The sequence below is a fragment of the Puma concolor genome, chromosome D4 (assembly GCF_028749965.1).
Source record: "Puma concolor isolate L17-30 chromosome D4, mPumCon1.1.hap2, whole genome shotgun sequence".
NCBI classification, from domain to species: Eukaryota; Metazoa; Chordata; class Mammalia; order Carnivora; family Felidae; genus Puma; species Puma concolor.
The window spans coordinates 39,143,856-39,159,142 of record NC_141679.1 but is presented as its reverse complement, the minus strand read 5'-3'; the positions used below and the strand labels follow the sequence as shown (position 1 = coordinate 39,159,142).

The 15,287-nt window shown below is 42.3% G+C and overlaps 1 protein-coding gene across 13 annotated transcripts in view; it reads left to right on the top strand.

The window, feature by feature from the left end:
• The first annotated feature begins 1,944 nt into the window (after positions 1-1,944).
• The window catches only part of MPDZ (multiple PDZ domain crumbs cell polarity complex component), a 163,601-nt gene continuing 150,258 nt past the window's right edge, over positions 1,945-15,287 (top strand). For 12 of the 13 annotated variants that reach the window (XM_086685305.1, XM_086685302.1, XM_086685294.1 and 9 more), the window contains exon 1: positions 1,946-2,258. The gene's annotated coding sequence lies outside the window, so the exon portion shown is untranslated. Of the gene's footprint in view, positions 2,259-15,287 lie in introns of all 13 variants that reach the window. The other variant, XM_086685295.1, reaches the window with a different exon arrangement.

Below are 15,287 nucleotides of genomic sequence, written 5' to 3'. Positions count from 1 at the left end.
AGGGAGAGGAGGTTAGTTGGCAACGGAGATTGAAGAGCGGCCCGAGGTCAGAAGCAGATCTACTCTGAAGCTAATGAAGCCTAAGATTCTGGGTCTTTCTCAGAGGTGCTGGACTGGCTCAGTCAGAAGTGCATGCGGCTCTTAAGCTCAGGGTCATGAGTTTGAGCTCCACACGAGGGGTAGAGATAAATAAAACTTAAATAAAACTTTATAAAAAGGATTCTGGGTCTTTCTCTTGCCTAGGAGAACGTTTGCAATGTGTTTGCATGGTCACATATGTCTGTAAAGTTTTCAAAAGAAAGATATATTTGGTTTTCATTTCTTAAAGCAGAGCCGCAAATTATATAAGCTTCAGGTCCCACACACCTGCCCCTGAATAAGAAGGAGCGAAAGAGTTGGTTTTATGGAATCATGAGGTGGGGGGTAATGCTTCAAAAGAGGGTTCAACAGTTATAAATGCACCTGAGAGGACAAGAAATATGACGAGAGAAACATACCCATCGGGCTTAGGTAACAGAAGGTTATTGGTGTCCAGCAAAAGCCCTTTCAGTGCAGTTGATGGGGCAAGAAGGCAGGATGCAGTTAGCTGATGTCAAGAAATCTAATAGCGAAGGAAAGAGAAAATGCAACTGAAGAGAGATGGGCTGGAGAGTAATGTTTTTGCCTGCCGGTCTCTCTCTCTCTCTCAAGATGAGATTTGAGCGTGCTGATTGAAAGATTATGCAACACAGAGATGTTGCAGATATAAGGGTTGAAGATATAAGGGATGAGTTTTCCCTTCAATCCTAACTTCACTTTCATTTTCAAACGACCCGGAGGAGATGGATATCCACAGATGCTGAAGAAATTTAGTCAGTGTTTTTAATTCGCTAGCGGGCAAATCTACGCTGATGCCGACTTTTGAGACAGCACAATGGGTCTTGGGCCAAGGGCACTTCCTCCACCCAGGGCACTTGAGTTCATTTTACTCCCAGTCATTTGCGGGCAAATGATCTAATTCGAAGCTTATTCATTAAACATAGCTCAAATCAGTCTCCCTCTGCAGCTCTGTATGTTTTAAAAATTGTATTTCCCCTTAAATATTTGGTGAATCCTGGAGAAATACAATGGACTATTTTTAGTAGACCAAAAAGAAAAAAAAAAATTACAAGTTTGTCAAAGAAATCGGAATTTTTAATTCAGGATATTAAAAGACATTCTTGTAAATATTTTAAATTGGACTTGTGAGTATCTTTGATGTATGCCCTAATATTACATTTATGTTTGGAGACAAGGAGCAATTTTCTTCCAAGAGAAGATTCCTGGGACTCAGGAATTGAGGGTATCAGAAACATCCTTTAATGGCACAAAATAGAAATGAGTAGGTTTTTTCCTGGCACCGTGTGATTCTGAACCCTTCTTTGATGTTTACTGCTTTTGTCTGTTAATTGGATGTCTAAGAAGCACACCAAGTTCTGAAAGTTAGAATGTGAGATTATTCGCCTCCGCGCCCCATGCCTCATTAAAGCGCTTCTCGTCACCATCCCATACCACTTACCTAAGCTACCCATATAGAAGGCATCCACAAGGCAGTCCACGTAATAAAATATTAAAAAAAAAAAATTAAGACCTCAAAACTATAAATACAGGCTACCAGTTCCCACAGGTTGCCAGACTTAGAAACGACAATACAGGCCGCCCAGCTAAATTCGAATTTCAGATAAACAATGAATAATGTTTTAGTATAAATGTTTCGCATGTCCCAAACATTGCACGGGCCACACTTGACCAAAATAATTATTCCTTGTTATTGGATATTCCCATCTAACGGGGCGCTCCGTATTTCCCCAGGCAACCGCACGGAACCCACTCCCCGCACCCCAGGACCGGCGGGCTGGGCCGCGCCCCCTGATTGGCCGAGGCGCGCCCGCCGCCCCGCCGGCCGCAGGCGTCACGCAGCCCCGGCAGCTCCGGCCTCGCCGCCGCCGCCACCGCCGCCTCCTCCTCGGCAGTCCCGGTCGGCGCAAGTGCGGCGCGCGCGGGAGGGGGGGGGGGGCGCGGCGGAGCGCGAGACTGGCGTCGGGCCGCCGCCGGCCGGGCGGGATTAAGTTTCTCGGTCGCGCGTGAGTTTCTGTGCGCGTTTATCCCGGAGCTCCCCGCCGGGCCGTTACTTCAGCAGAGAAGAGGGCGAGCGCGAGCGAGGCGAGGCACCCGAGTCCCCGGCTCCCCAGCCCTCCTCCCGCTCCGCGTCCCCGCCCGCGGCGGCCGCCGCTAGCCTGGTAAGCGGCGCCGGGGCCCGGGCCCGGAGGCCGGAGCGCGCCCCCGCGCTCTGCGCGCGCGCGCCGGCAGGGAAGGTGCGCGGGCGCCGGGGGCTCCGCGCGCGGGGCGGGCGGCGGGCGGGGTGCACTCGCTCCACCCCGCGCGGCCGGGCCGTACCGGGAAGCCGCGGCTCCTCCGGCTCTTTAAAAGGATGGGGTCTGGAAGTTTCCTTCGCTGTTTGCATGGCCCCCGAGCGCTAGTCCCAGTCCTTTCAGCCCTCCCACCCCCCTCTTTGCCCTCGCTTACTCTAAACGGTTTAAAAGTTTTTTTTCGTTTTCTTCGCCTGGAGGGGCCCGAGGATGGTGCCAGGAAGGGGAACCGCGGGCCTGGCGCGCGAGCCAGTGCTCGGGGGGGTGGGGGGGGGCGCGGGAGCCTGTTGCTCGCCGCTGGTGTGGCCGCGGTCCAGGCCGGACGTCCCCTCTAGCGTTATGCTGTGCCAGGCGGGTAGCGGGTGGGGAGAAAGGCCCCCCAGAGTGGCGTCTCCAGCCTAGTCGTCGGAACCCCAGAGCTCCGTTAATTGGTACCCGCCCCAACCCCCCGCGGATCGTGTGCCCTTTCATCCGCCGCCCCCCCCCCCCCCCCCATGGTGGGATCAGTTTGCTCTCGCCACCCTCTTTCTCTACCCGGCGTCTTTGGGGGCCCCTTTGTCTGCGATTCCTAGCCGGATGTTTCTCGGGAAGCGCGGTTCGGGAGATGCTTTGTGTCTTGGAAGTTGCGTGTGTGTGTGTGTGTCGGGGGTGGTGATGGTGTACATTTTTGCTTGCGTTCCTTGCGGAGGCCCAAAGGCCAGGCTATTCTTTCCTGCAGATCACATGGGAATTCAGGCTGGGACTGCCTAACGTAGGAGGGGCCAGGCGACAGCGGGGGACTGGGGGGTGGGCGCCGCTGCGCAGTGGCTGGGGGCGAGTCGGGGGCGGCTGGACGTCTCCATCCAAGCGGGCGGGGCTTGCAGAGCTTGCTCAGCTTGCGAAGAACCCGAGCGTGGGCGCTACACGCCTTGTGTGGGGAGGGTGCCGGTGGCGGCTAGGGTTTCTTTGGTAGCATCAGATAAGAGGACCATGACTTCAGCCTAAAAAGAATACTCTCCATGTTCCTTAGATGTCCAGAGAGGAAGAATCTGAAAAGTGTCTAGATGCTGTCATCCAGCTTTGGTGCACAGCCGTGGTGTAAATATACCTTTTGTGTTTCCCTAGACATCGCTCATTTAGGTTACCTTTTAGGGAGTGGGGGGGGGGGGGCATTATCTTAAAAACTTATGAGATTATGGTTTGGGGCTTGGGAGTTTTTATATGTTGAATGCGGGCATAGGTGACTACAATGAACCTTTTTAGAGGGTCGAGTCAGCTAAATTTGTATAATACATGCTTTAGCACCTGGTACATGTAAAAAAACGACAAAACTTCCAAGTTCTTAGGTTTGAACTTCTAATTCAATGCAAAACTCTGGATGGGTGCACTTGTGCCCTTGCCTGAAAGAGGGGTTGAGAGGGTTAGAGTGGTGAGGATAGTCTTGTCAAGGATCCTCAGATTTCCAGCTAGCTAATAAGCTAGTTTGCAAATGGGCAGGTCTATCTGGATTGGGCTCTATCTCTGCTCTGAGTTCATAATAGGGTCTTTTAAAGCTGAGGTCTCTAAACTTAAGGGCCATAGGCCACAATGGCCAGCAGCAGCCTGTTTTTACCCATAAAGTGTAGGAGTTAGAAATCGTTTGTACGTTTTTAAATGGTTGAAAATTAAAATCAAAAGAATAATATGTCATGTGAAAATTATGTGAAAACCGAATCTTAATGTGCATAAGTAAAGTTTTATTGGCACGCAGCCTCACTCATTCCAATCGTGTATGGTGATTTTTTACTGTCTGTGGCTGTTTTCAAAGCAGCAGTGGGAGAGTTGAGTAGTTGCATAGTTGAGACATAGATGTATAACCTTCAAAGTATGAAATATTTACTCTTTTCTTTACAGAAAAAAGTGTCAACGCAGAGCAGCCTTTAAAAGTATTGCTTAAATGCTCCCTCTTGTGATGGGTACATTGTCTAATCTCATTGCCTTTCATGCTCTGTTTCTGGTATCCCTTGAACTGTCTGACTTTTCCTCAATAGTCAAATTAAGTTAATGTGTTGGATTTTTTTCATTTCCAAGTTTCACTCTCAAAAAGATTTCTTAACCTTTCAGTATTGCTCTGGGTCAGAATCTAGAATACAGTGGGTTTTCTGATTGGCAAAAATTGTGTGCGTAGTTACTTTAATATAGATAGCCAAATTATCAGGGTGTTCTGCAGTTAGTACAAGTGACATCTTACTGCCCTGCTACCTGAGCAGGTTGAAATTATAGTTTTGTGTTTTTAGGTAGAGACCAGCAGAGGCTGGGGGGCATCATAGATTCCTTTTTGTAGGGAAGTTACCACTTGAGACAAAGCCAGTTTGTTGGGGAGGCTTGACTCTTCACTCCTCCTTCCCAAACATTTGCTGAAACAAAAAAATGATGAAGTTTATTCTCAGTATTACTAAGAGATTGATCATACGTGTACATGCCTCTAATATGTGTTCCTTTTCTTCTTCTTCTTCTTCTTCTTCTTTTTTTTTTTTTTTTTTTTTTTTTTGGCTCCCATTGGTCTTTCTTCTTTGCATTTCCCATGTCTCGTTTCTGGTTTTCTTTCTCGCTTTACAATACTTCTTCCTTTTATTGCCTGAGCCTGTTGCTTTTGACTTAGGCAGGGAAAGATGTCAGTTGCAGCTTTTAGTGTGCTCCAAATTCCTATTACATAGACATTGCCCTGTTTGACCATTAAAGACTTCTTTGCATTTCAGATACCTTTGAAATGCACATATATCATGAAGGAGTGGAGGCTGTCCCTAGAGTTTACTGTCTCACTGAAAGGTGGGAGTACTCAGAGAGATTTGTGGAAATCCTTGAAATGTAAGTTTGCATTGATTCAGGCTTTTACCCATTAGCTGCTGGCGTGTGGAGGCTCTGCCTTACAAATGAAGAAGTGGACCCATTGTCTAGAGTTAAGATTAAGGGATTTAGAAGCTGGCATTCAGCAGTGAATTGTACAGAAGATAACTAACTGCCCTGAGTTAAAGGCAGATTATTTTGTTCAGATTACATTCCAAGTCTGAGATCTTAACCTGACTCTCTTAGGTTGAGTTGCAGGTTGGTTCCACTTTGTACATTTATAATATGTACAAAGTACTTGGTGAATTTCATAAAATATCTTGAATCAAAGTTGATGTGTTGGACTGGAAATGTCCCCATACATGCTTGAGCAAACAACACATCTGCCAGAGAGAGATCCTATACTTCAAAATGAAGAGGCAGAAAACTTCCCATAGAATTCTTAGTGGGACATATGACTGATGATATATTTTATCATCATTGTATTTCCCAAACAGCTGTATGTGCTTTTAAGTACATTTGGCCTAAAGTAGGAATTCATTTGGTACTGTTACATTGTTATGTACATTATCAACCCCTTATTTATAACAAGAAAGGTGTTATTTTCTCTTGTAAATTAGGGTTAGTATGGTAAAGTTGATATACTATGGTTAAATAATTATAGTGGGGTTCTGTGTGGGCGAATAAGGAGATGAAGAACTACTTCTACTTAAATAATCCATTGCCTTCCTGTGAAATATTTTCTGGGAAAATCTGAGGTAGTTATTTGTTCAGTAGATAATAATAGATGGACTAGGACGCATGTTGCATTGGGTTAAGCACTGAGGAGAACATCAAACAAGATACTGCTCTAGAAGCTTACTGTCTTGGTTGAGAAAGTAGTCACACAAAGAAAGGAAAGAATAAGAAAGTTTTACACATGTTAAAGTTACAGGATTTCAAAGAAATTGGAGATCAACATAGGATTGCTTCCTGGCAGTTTGTAGATGGCCATCTTCTCCCTGTGTCTCCCAGTCATACTGGATTAGGGGAGCCCCAATGATATCATTTAATTTTACCTCTTTAAAGACCCTGTCTCCAAATACAAGGACATTCTGAGGTATGGGAGGTTAGGACTTCAACACGTGAATTTTGGGGCAGTGGGAAGAAGGACACAGTTCAGCACATAACAAACTTCTTAAAGAGACCTTAGGCTATACACTGGTGGTGACCTTGAAGAATGGACTGGTTTCGGGTAAGGAGGGAGGACATGTAGGAGGCTGTTGTGTGAGTCTAAGTGTTATTGTGGTAATTTGTTTGGGAAGAAAGAGAAACTGCCATTTGAGGAAGCCAGAGGCCACTTGTTTTCTTTTTCTGGTTTTCACTGAGAAACTGGCCTTTGTTTTTTATGGACAGAGCATTCATTACATTAGTTCCTTCTTATTGATGTGTAATTTGTAATTGATGTGACAAACTGCATGTATTGAAAGTGCAGTTTGTTGAATTTTGGCCCCCGTGTAACTATCCCCGTAATCAAGATAGTTAACATATTCGTCACCCTCAAAAGTTTCCTCATGGCCCTTTATAAAACTTCCCTGTCCCCCCTACCTACCCATCTCCTATAACCAGTGATCTTTCTGTCAGTACAGAGTAGTTTGCATTCTCTAGAGTTTTACATAAATGCAGTCATACAAGATATTCTCTCATTTTATGTGACTTCTTTTGCTTTGTGTTTTGAGATTCATCCATGTTGCCTCTCTTCATAGTTTAATACTGTTTATTGCTGAGTACTAGTTCATCTTACTGAATGGATATACCATTCAGAGGTTTTTTTAAAGAAATACTTTCGGGTTGCCTGGGTGGCTCTGTCAGTTAAGGGTCTGACTCTTGATTTCTGCTCAGGTCAAGATTTCAGGGTTTCTTTGGGCTTCACGCTGACAGTGGGGGGCCTGCTTAGGATCCATTCTCTCCCTTGCTTTCTGCCCCTCCCCTGCTCAGGTGCTTAAGCTTTTGCTCTCTCTCCAAATAAATAAACTTAAAAAAAAATAGTTTAGAATTCTCCTGCACTTTATTCATTGTGTTGTATTTGTTGTTGGTTTTGACTTTGTTTTGTTAGACTTTTGTATTTGACAGTATTACTGACTCTTAAATTCATGCCTCTTTTGGATAAACTTAAAATTTAAATGCCCTTATATAAGATTACTTGAGATTTCAAAATATGTAAGTTACATATTTTGTAAAAAAAACCTAACAATTGTAAAATAGAGATTAAAAATTTTTCTAGTCTTTAAAGATATCAAGTAAAAAAAAGGTCACGTGAGTATTGAGGCTTTCCACAAGCCTATGTATCCTACTTTGTGAAGTCAGTTTCAGTGTTGAGCTCAAAACTTTAATACTGCTTGCCTTGTGCTCGCTTCGGCAGCACATATACTAAAATACTGCTTGCCTAATTCTCCTGACTTATTTGCATATGTTTTTGAAGTTTTTATAGTTTTTGATGAATTTATTTGTGATTTCTTGGGATAGATTTATGTGACAATCATATAGTAAATTTGCTAAGTTGTAATTTGGTGCCTAAATTATCTAAATAATTGCCATTCAGTACATGTTACAACTAACATTGTCAAAGGTACCAAGAATTGGAGAGAGGATGATCATTATATTGTGAAAACATGTTGTTCTTGTTGGCATCACTCGGATTTTGGGGGGCCGCTTTTAACATTTATATGTTTGTCTCTTAATTTTAGTCACTTAATTGAAATTAAGTGGCAAAAGCAAAGCAAAACAAAACTCAAACATTTAAGGCAGATGTGTTCTCTGGGTTATTACAAAAGTAAAAGTTGGTTTATAATCTTAATGTTAACAGTCTTTTGAGTACCATAGTAAAAGACTGTTAATGAATGTAGTTAAATTGTGGTTGAGTTAATTAAGAAGCAAATAGTCATGTTTATTGAGAGAAAATAAAACCTCTTAAAATGTTTTCAGAGAGAGGGGCGCCTGGGTGGCGCAGTTGGTTAAGCGTCCGACTTCAGCCAGGTCGCGATCTCGCGGTCCGTGAGTTCGAGCCCCGCGTCAGGCTCTGGGCTGATGGCTCAGAGCCTGGAGCCTGTTTCCGATTCTGTGTCTCCCTCTCTCTCTGCCCCTCCCCCGTTCATGCTTTGTCTCTCTCTGTCCCAAAAATAAATAAACGTTGAAAAAAAAAATTTAAAAAAAATGTTTTCAGAGAGAAAATACCAGTTGTCAGGATGGCCCTAGTGAGTCCTGTGGAATTATATGTAGTAACTAAATAGTGTAGCCTATTAACAGTTTTCTGTCAATTAGTAATTAAGGGATTGAATTGGTCCATGCTTATTTATCTTACATGGCTAAATTTCATGTTTGGATAGGTTCATATGAATTTGGATTTCTTTGTATAATTTTCCCTAATCTGAAATACCTATAATCTTGCCAGCAAGATGTAAATTGTCATCTCTTTTGCTGACTTTCCTCAGTGTATTCTCAGCAGTGTAGACTACCACTGACAGGCTTATCTGCTGATTTAGACCATGACATCTCTTTGCTGTCAGAGCAATACAAGATTCTCTCCAGCCATTCTTTAGTTCCAATTATGTAATACATTACTTTTATTATTATGAACAAATTTTGTTTTCCTCTTGACTGTATACATATTCAATTAACAAATTATCTGAAGGTGAATTTGTTTTGGTTTGGAGGTGAATAAGAGAGGATTATAGCTGATTTTATATTTTTTAAATATATTCTTTTCTGTATATGTAGACTTTCGTTTTTGAAGAAATAAAGATTTTACTAGGATTTTTATTTATTTGAGAGAGAATGGGCGTGAGTGAGCGAGGGGCAGAGAGAGAGAGGGAGGGAGGGGGGGAGAGAGAGAGAGAGAGAGAGAGAGAGAGAGAGAGAGAGAGAATCTCACGCAGGCTCCACACTGTCAGCACGGAGCCTGAAGTGGGTCTCAAGCTCACCCGATGTGGGGATCAACCTCACCAACCATGAGATCATGACCTGAGCCGAAGTGGAATACTTAACCGACTGAGCCACCTGGGTGCCCCAGTTCTGCTAAGATATTTAATTTACCTCACAGATGATTGTTGATGTCTAAGATATTTTGATTTGGGGCACCTGGCTGGCTCAATGGTAGAGCATGCAACTCTTGATCTTAGGGTTGTGAGTTTGAGTCCCACGTTGGGTGTGGAGTTTGCTTAAAAAAAAATACTTTGATCTCACCCTGTTTTTAATTTGATCTTATTAAGGTTATCTTCTATAAGTAATTTGTTTTCACATTGGTCTAGGAACCAAAGTGAGGTCAAATAAGCTTTATTTTATGTCAGTATCACAAATAACCTTGCCTAGTGTGTTGGCCATAGTGGGCGCTTTATGCATATGGTACTTAGAGTGATAGAGCATGAAGGGCCGGCCAGTTGGCCGGCCTGCCTGCCTGCCTTCCTCCCTCTCTCCCTTCCTTCCTTCCTTCCTCCCTTCCTCCTTGAACATCCTCGTTCACTTTCTTGTTGAAGGGTCTTTATTTCTAGTTGATTTTTACCACTAAAATAATTCTTATATATTGAGTTATATTTTAAAATGTTCATGTTCCCCAGGGTTCCAACTTTAGTTCTCTCTCCTTGTTAATCCCTACCTACTTCTTGACTAATGTCTTTTATCTTCAGCGACACCCAGAGGCTAGTGATCACCTACTCTTAGGTCTTCCAAGTTCTTTTCTCCATAGATGCACATGTGTAGTTGATTCATTCTTTCAACAAATATTTAGTTAGTGCCTAATCCAAGCCCACCACTGTTTGTGGTTCTGGGGATATAGCCCTGAGAAAAGAAGGGACCACCACTACCACGAAAACAACAGCAGCAACAACAAAAATTCCTGCCCTCGTAGAGCTTAAATTCTAATGTTTCCTATTTTCTAGAAACATTTCAAACTGGTTATGTTCACAGGAGTGTATTTCCACCCCTTCCTCTAAAAAACAGAAGACGATTCTCTTTCTGCTGTGTAAGCTAACGATGTCCCAATATTTCTTGGTCTCCCAAATTAGAAACATTGCGAGTCAACTTCCATTGCTGTTACTTACTCAGTCTGCCTGCCCCCAGAACACATCTAGTGGCCATTGAATTTTTTTGTTTCCCTCTAATGAATGTGTCTATATTTCCTTGTTTTTCTGGTCTTTGCCTTAATTTTGGCCTGTATTATTTTTCTATTGGTCTGTTTTAACAGCCTAACGTGATTATGCTATCATTATTTCTTTGTCTTTTTCATAAGTTACTTACCCTATTACCAAAATTGTTTTTCCAGGAAATGAATTTTAGTTGCCCCGCCCCACCCCCAGTCCTGGGTATCTATGTATATGCACTGCCTCACCTGCAGGGCAAGAGCCCAAGGAGGCTTGAAACATCGCTTTCCTGGCTCCTGTCTAGTTTGGGAGCCCTGTACTATAGAACTCCTGTCATTTAAATTCTCTGGTTTCTTTGTGGTTTCTTTCTTAGCAAGACATGCCCTTCCCTCTTCATGCCCTTGCCTCTTCTAGGCAGAACTCCTAGGTTGTGCCTTCTTTGGGACAGTTCACATGTCACATCTCCAAATTCTTTCTAATGCATGCTGAGAGCATTGGATTCCAGTGTACTCTCACAGAATTTAGCATATCCCATTGCAGTGTAGTTATTTAACTATTTTCCACTAAATCGAGAGCTCAGAAGTTAGGTATCTGTCCATCTGATAGAGGCAGATACAGATTGTGGGGGCTTACAATTTGTAGACTTTGGGAGGCCCTCTTGAATAAAAATGTAACAAAATTATGAATACAAAATAAGATGTGAGAGTGCCTATTTATTTGAGAATGGAAGGATCCTGTGCAAATATTTCATGCTAAATCTGTTTAGGGGAACATAAGTGTGTGGCTAAAACTTGGTGAAATAATGCTGTGTGTGTGTGTGTGTGTGTGTGTGTGTGTGTGTATACACACACACACACACGGATAGATTTTTTTGCTTTGATTTTATTGTTTTTTTTTTTAAATGTTTACTTATTTATTTTGAGAGAGAGAGTGCACATGCACACAAGCAGGGGAGGGCAGAGGGAGAGAGAGAGAGAATCCCAAGCAGTCTCCATGCTATCAGCACAGAGCTGATGCGGAGCTTGAACCTACGAACTGTGAGAAAATAACCTGAGCCCAAATCAGAAGTTAGACATTTAACCGACTGAGCCACCCAGGAGCCCTTTTGCTAATTTTCTTAAAATTAGGACAATATCAGTTAACTATACTGATGCTAATAATAATGCGTAATGCTCGTAGGGCACTTTTCATTTTCTCCATACTTTCACATATTTTATCATACGGGATATTGACAAGCTAGTTACACGGAAAGTGACTCAGACTTAATGATTGTTACTGTGTATGATTACTTGGTTGGTGACAGAAAATAGAGTTGAAGTTTTTCCTTTGAGATCAGATTTCACTTTGGTGGGGGAAGTGATTCAGTTCTTGTGCGTCTGGAATCTCCGTTAACACCCTGTTCCACCTCCTATTAGGCTAGTGAATGCTAAGGAATTTTCTCAGAGTTTTGTAAATTATCTTGCTGCCCCTCCATGTTTTCTATCTCTTCTCCATTTTAGCTTCCTCACCTTATTATTTTTTATTCCGTCCGTGCCCTATTTGTTTATCTCTGTCTTGCCACACATCAGACCTGTTCTCTCTCCATCTGTCTTCTCTGGAAGACAACATAATACTCTTAAGTGACAGTTCTTTGTGTAAGCTGAATTTGAGTTTGCAATGGTTGGATTCATTTCGACTTCTTTGAAGTATTGTTGGGGGTGACTTGGGGGATATTCAGCAGTACAAAAGTATGTATAGTTTTCAGCAATGGGGAAAGAAATGTCCTGAAATCTGTGTGCTTTCTTTATTGTGGTTTGCAAATCCCAGTTCAGAAATGCTGGATTTTCATTTGTTAAAGAGTTACTGATTTAATAAACCTGATTAATCTGATAGAAAATTGGAAGTAGCAAAATGGAGAGATTAGCGTCCACACACTAATAGAAAACAAAATAATAATAGTAGCTTTTGGTTTGCTTATTATTTCCAGTCCCTTTGAGTGTTATTGTAAATGTCCACTTTACAACAGCAGCTCAGGATCTTACAATTAATAAAAAGGTATAGTGGTTTTGTAAGTGAGCTTTATAAAGTATTCTGGGAACTCTGAAAGTAAAGGCGCCTGGGGCTACATAATCTGAAGGTAAATAACTATTTTCTTATCTGCAGTAGTCTTATTAGAGCACAGAGCTATGAGGTGGAAAGGTCTTAGTTTTGATATCAGTCAGGTATCAATCAGATCAGACTTAGGTTCATTTTAAATGACAGCTCTCTTGCTTACAAGCTTCATCAGGTTCGGGGAAACACTTTATCTTTCTGAGCCTCAATTTTCTTATTTAAAAATGTGTGTATCTAATATGAAACTGTTGGTAGGGTTAAAGGAAATGTATGTGTGTGAAGCACATATGCTCTGTTTAAGAAGACAGGGATACAGGAAGGCTATTTCATAAATAGTTTCATTTCCTACAGTAGACATAATGTTAGTTTATGGCCCAAAATAGTCACTCATGGAGACTATTTAATTCCCTGGGAGAATTACTGTTATAGTAGATGCAATAGCAATCAATTCTTATATGCAGTTTTATTATTATTTTTTACTGAATAGCATATTTTTAAAGGCCCCAAATAACAAGTTATTGCTTTAATTTATGGATTACAACCAAGTTTACATTTTAGACATCAGTGGTGAATATATGTTTGGAAACTTTGCCTCCTGAAGGGAGTATTTGGTAGTCAATTTATACCTGAGGAATAAAGTTTTTTTTTTTTTTTTTTTTTAAATCAGCAAAATGACATGGAAAATTAAACACTTTGTTACTTAGGGAAGCTACTAACAGACATCCAATCAGATTGAATAAGGCTTTTAAGCCTATTATTTCTTTCTTCTTCTCTGTCCCCAAATCCTCTTGTAGCTGAATTAGATTACTTTTGATTGGTAGTTTCCGGTAATTGTTGATGTTTTATTACATAGACTTTTTGGTACCCCTACATAATAGTGGCTATCGAAATATGATTGCTTAGTAAAAGTCTGAGTTATGTGACCTTGAGAAAGTAATCTTTTTGACTTTCTACTTCCACATCTGTAAAATGTGGTATTAGCAGGTTATATTATGGAAAAAGTAAAAACTCAGGAAATTTTCTTATGTTTTCAGATAAGATATTCGAAATGCTGCGTTAATAATTGCAAAAACATACATTGATTTCTTCTTTCAGCTGAATTTAAGGGTTCTGAATTGGTTCATGAAAAGAATTGCAAAAATGGGCTCAGAGAAAGCATAATCTTTCAGCAGCCCTTCTCAGTACACACATGGTACTTCTGTGTGCAGACCAGGAAACCAGGCCACCAGGGGATGCAGACTACTAGTCACCCCAAGCAAAGTACAGGAGAGAAGAGAAGCCACATTAAATATCCCTCCAATATGCCATTCTCTTACCAGAGGACTTTCTATCAGAAATTTGAGCCTGCCATTTTCTGAGTAAAGTTTATAATCTTTATCTCTGTTCATATCCAGATTCAACAGGGGGAGATCATAAGGGCCACAAACTGAATTTAGGAGGCACTGATTGATGGGGAAGGATAAAAATATCTATAGCTTCGTGATAGCCACGTAGGCTATATGATGATAGATTGCAGTCCTCCTAATTTTTGTAGAAAAGATTCCCAAACAGAAGAAACCATAAGGAACAACAATGGGGAAATGGCAGAAGTAGAGTTATTTGAAAAGTGATGGGAAAAAGCCCTAGAAAATGGATCTTGGCTGAAGAGCATGAACTTGAGGTAGTTGGGTGGGGAGCGAAGTTGAAACAGTAGGGTTATAATATTCTTTCCTCCCCCGCCCCTGCCTTTCTGCAGTTTAGTCTGCATTGAAAACATCTCTGTACTGTCCTTTAAGGCTTTACCCTGAGGAATTGTTCAGTCACAGCTGACAAAGCTGTATATTGTTCTGCCTGGGTATCGTCATTGAGATCTCACAAACTCAATGAAAGTCCTGTCTCTGAGAGGGCAGCTGAGAAATGACAGATACTTCTGTACCTCCTCCTGCAGTTGACAAGTCCTAACAGCAGCTGTGGGCTGTGTTTCAGGGTCCCATGGGGACGCTTGGAGTATCCATGCTTTTTCTAAGCACCAAGGATACAGTTTGCTTCGGGTCCACTGGAGAATTGCCTCGCTCCAGGCAGGCAAAAGGGCAGGAGGCAGGAACCCGGAGTAATTTCCCTGGAGGATTCATGTTGCCAGTTCAGGAATTGCACCTGAGAATTCTGTGGCCTGAAGTTAATCCATCTGTGCATTTTTGGTTTCCCTCAAGAAAATTCTGTGCCTGGAGTGAGTGCTCTATGAGTAGTACCTGCCTCTGGAGTCTGATGCCGACCCGTTGTTGTTCCCCTGCAAGGGCAGCCCTTGGAGGGGTCCTCCGGTCTGGTTCTGTCCAAGAAATATGCTGGCCTGTTGCATGTTGGTCCTTAACACTGAAAATGTGGTAGCAAATCGTGGCAGACTGCCCAACAATCCGAATTCCTCTGAGTTTAACTAGGGAGTGAGAAACAGAAGGGGCTGAATGTGCATTCTCAGAAGCATCTAAATCTTTTCCCTGAGTCACCATGTTTGGGGTGAGTTCACAGTTTGGGGGGAGGGCTGCTGTCCTTCTGGGGATGTACTAAGATAGGACAGTATGCATGGAAAATATGTAAAAATGGGTCCCCAGAGAGCAGGTATTGTGAAGTCCGTATTTCTCGTGTGTGTGTGTGTGTGTGTGTGTGTGTGAAGTTATGAGTGAGGGTGAGGAGAAAGAAAATAAATATAATACAGTAGATTACAGACAGAATTGATGTGTCTAATAAATTTAAAGAGAAAGTTTGGCCTTTCAGATAACCAGCTGAGTAATAGTAGCAGGCAGCCTGAGGCTCTAATCCCAGACACACCGCCAATTTGTTGTGGAGCCCCTCCTCGTGAGGTGAGCTTCTGCTTGTCTTGTCTCTGAGCCGGATGTTTTCTGACATTCCTTTCAAC